Genomic DNA, 4,120 nt, shown 5'->3' with positions numbered 1-4,120 from the left:
GAGAGATAGAAAAAATAATATATATATATAATATATACATAAATGTATTGTAAATATGTGTACAGAAAAGTGCACGGAGAACATACAGTGAGGAACTGATAAAGGGTGGGACTGGGGGGAGGGGTGGTTCGGATGCCCAGACTCTGTCTCATGATGGTCACTGGTTCTGGTCACATTCTAGAATTGGGAGATTTGCTCTGAGGTCTGTGGAGACTGAGAAAGGTTAGATCTTGTTGGAAATAAAGAGGCATTTGTTGTGTGTTTGTGATATTCAGAAAACTAATCATTCCCTACAGCCTAGCACTGCTGCTAGAACGCATATGGGGTCTACTGGTGGGTAGGGGAAGAAGCAGAGAAAATAAGAAAGGACTCTTCAGGAAGAGGGGTTTTTTTGGTTCTTATTCTCAGTATAGAAGCTCAGTCTGGTGGAAAACTTCTTAGCTCTGTTTCTGAATCCTAGCTTTTGGCTTCTAGACCACATATCCTCCTCCTCTTTCTTTTTTTAAAGTACAATTCAATTCAATTTGTCCCTCTCGGTAGTCTTTATTCTTTTAAATTCACAGGGTGATGGCAACTATAGCCTGAGCTGTTAGGAATAATGACTATCATATTGGAACCCTACCACTGAGATTCCACCTTGGCCTCCTTGTCATATAATATGAGGGGGGGATAGTAGGGGAGCAGAGGAGCTGTGGTAAGAGGATTCTGACTCATCTCCCTGAGTCCCTCATTCTAATTCTCCAATGCAGGGTCAATGGGCTGGTAGTTCCAATGGTACTCCTAAGATAAATGCTTAGGTATCTGTCTAAATGCTGGTTAAAAGCAGCACTTAGGAGAAGAATGTCCCCAAGGGCAAGTAGACCTGCCTATCATGAGTAGATCATCCTATCATGAGTGATGATGCTTCATTTCTGTATAGCTAGGATGAGAGGACAGAATTGTTCTAAAGGATAGCCAGTTGTATCCTTCACATTCCAATTATTCCCCTCAGTGTCTCCCAAATCTAATGAGACCACATGGGGATTTCATATGTGGCCTGAAGAAAAGGAAGAGGTTACCTACAACTCCCCCATCCTGCATGGCAGGAATACTATTCTCTTCCCCTGCCTGCTACCCTAATCCTTCCTCACTTGGTTTATCTAGTTTGTTTATAAAGTAACATATGCTGCCTTCACTGTAAAGCTAGCTTGGGCCTTTGGCTGAGTAATGGCCCATTGTACTGAACCAGAACTATCTAGGAAAAGGTGTTTCCATTCTTTGCGCTAAAAACTAAACCAGGTCAGATTTATCCAGGAAAAAGATGCTTGAGTATTTTTTTTTTTCTGTACAGAATAAGCTACTAAATAAAATGTTTCATCACCATGATTTGTATCCAGGCTATTCTTGGAGAAAAAACAACCATCTTAGCAATAATAAAGTATTATTAATAGGGGAAGTTGGATGGGCAAGAAGAGGAGACAAGAGATAGAGAGATCTGGAGGTTTTGACCAAGTGAATAGTTTTCTGGTTCTTGGTCTGACCTTTCTCCTTTCATTTCCATTAAGTATTTGTTTAAAGCAACTCATCCTTCCACCTGCTTTTAACCCTTTCAACAATTTCTCAATATGCCTCATATACCTTGGGTGGGAAAAAGGGGAGGTCACTGATTTTCTCAGAAAGGATAAAAGAAGTATTTGCTACCCCCTTTGAAGTCTTATTTGAAAATATGCTCCTTAAAGGTCACTTTGTCTTTGATACTAGACACTTTCAATCTAGTAAGTAGCACAAAACTATTTTTTTCCCTCTTTTGAAACAATTGGTTGGCCTGTTGCCTCTATTTGTGGATAAATCTTCACAAAATCACAGAGTTGGAAAGGACATCAAAAGTCCATGGTCCTATTTCCCTGGCTTAGGCACAGAATCTGCCTTAGATCTCAGAGAAATTAATCTCTTCTGCCTTTCATTATTGAACTTCTGAGAGAGATCTGTATATTCCCATCCTGCCAAACAGGGCTTTTTGTTTTGTTTTTTTTAACCAAGAAAGGAAACAGATTCAAAAGCCTGTTTCAGATAACAGGTAAGGAAGAAAGAGAAAGTGAAGTCTCATAAATATTTAACAATAACAATAAACATTTATTGAGTACCTATTATGTCTGCATAAAGACTGATGTTACAAATATATAAAATCTGTCTCTGCCCTTATAAAGTAGTGGGGGGGGGGGGGGAAAGGAGATGTAGGTAAAATAATAAATAGTAAGTAGTTAAAATTAAGTACCAAATAAATAATTACTCCCATTTCTATTGTGCTTTAAGGTTCACAAAGTATTTTACTCACAACAACCTTGTGAGACAGAGAAAGCATTATCACCCCTGTTTTACAGATGGGAAAACTGAGGCTCGACAAAGTGAAGTGATTTGTCCAAATGATTAAGGTAGGACATACTGGAGCCAAGCCCCAAGTCTTCTGACTCCAAGTCTTTGTTCTTTCCATGGGTAGATAATTATGCTCAAGAAGTCTCAAGGACAGAGATGTCACTTTGGAAAAGGCTTCAGAAATCAGGTGATTCTTGAGCAGGTCTTTGAAAAATGAATAGAATTTAGATAAGGGAAAGGAATTAGGAGCACATTCTGAGTGGGAAAATAGCATGAACAAAGACTAGAGGATAAAAATGCACAAGGTATATTTAAGAATGGCCACCTAAATGGTACAGTAGATGGAGTGTCAGGCCTGAAATCAGCAAGACTACTCTTCCTGAGTTCAAGTCTGACCTCAGATACTTACTAGCTGCGGGACCCTGGGCAAACCACATCAACCTCCTGGTCTCAGTTTCCCTATCTATAAAACGAGCTGGAGAAAGAAATGGCAAACTGCTCTAGTATCTTTGCCAAGAAAACCTTAAATGGGGTAACCAAGACTCAGATATGACTGAAAAGTGACTATACCTCTATACCACAACAGAAATATTTAGGAGTCACTAAAAAGATGAATTTGGCTAGAGCAGAGAGTTTTTTGGAAGGGAGGAGCAGAATATAAGCCTAAAGAAAAATTTGAGAGTATAAAGAACCCTGAATATTGAATGCTCAGTTAATGAATGAATGGGGGGAAAAAAGTAATTTATGCAACACTGTGCAAAGTCGTGTGCTGAAGTTACAAATAGAAAAACATCATAGTCCTAGATCTCAAAGAATTTATTTTCTGATAGGGGAAAGCAGATTTCAGCTTCAAGTCAGAGGGAAAGATCCAGTGATTCTTAAGGAATTTGGATTTTATTTCATAGACCAAGGATCTTTAAACAAGAAATCAAAGTCTACTAGCAAACCTCTAAATATCTCCTTAGGTTGGGATTTCCATTTGTAGGCACAAAACTTGGTCTTTTCTTGCTCTAACCAAAGATTTCTCTGTGACAGGTTATCCCCAGTGATTCTGACACTTTGGGATAAATTCAGTAAATAAAAATTTATTAAAATCTATTAGGTACAAGGCACTATACTAGGTCCATCAAGATTATTTTAGATGCAGCTTCTGCCTCAATATCTTATTCTCTAATAGAGAAGAATACAACACATTATATAATAAGGGTTTTGTGGATGATCCAGATTATAAATGATATACAATTAGTGATATAACAAAGATCAACTACAATTCCAGAGGAGTTGTGATGAGACCGGCTGCCAGAACATCAGACGGAGACATAGCCAGTGCAGGAATTTATTTCTTTTAACTATATATGCTTACAACAGGGGTACTGGTTTTCTTCCTTTATTAATTGAGGGTGGGAAGTGGATAAAAATCAGAGAATGTGAATCTGAAAATAAAATAAAATTTCTTTAAAAAATTTTTTTAAATGAAGTAGTGGTATTGTAGAAAAAGTATTAGCCTGGGAGTTAGGATACCTGGTTTCCAGTTCCTGCTTTGCCCTTTTCATCTAAGCCCCAAAAATGATTAGACATTTCAGATTAAGAGAAATGATATCTTTCCAAGTATGAGATTTAGAGTATATAACATTGTCATGGCTTCTGGGAGATAATTTTGTCAAAGGCTAGAGAACCTTGGAACATCTAGATGGTAGTGGGTAGAGTGCAAAGCCTGCAGGGTCAGGAAGCCTCATTTTCCTGAGTTCGAATCTGGCTTCAGACCTTT

The sequence above is a fragment of the Sarcophilus harrisii genome, chromosome 4 (assembly GCF_902635505.1).
Source record: "Sarcophilus harrisii chromosome 4, mSarHar1.11, whole genome shotgun sequence".
Lineage (NCBI taxonomy): Eukaryota > Metazoa > Chordata > Mammalia > Dasyuromorphia > Dasyuridae > Sarcophilus > Sarcophilus harrisii.
Note: the sequence above shows the minus strand (reverse complement) of the source record.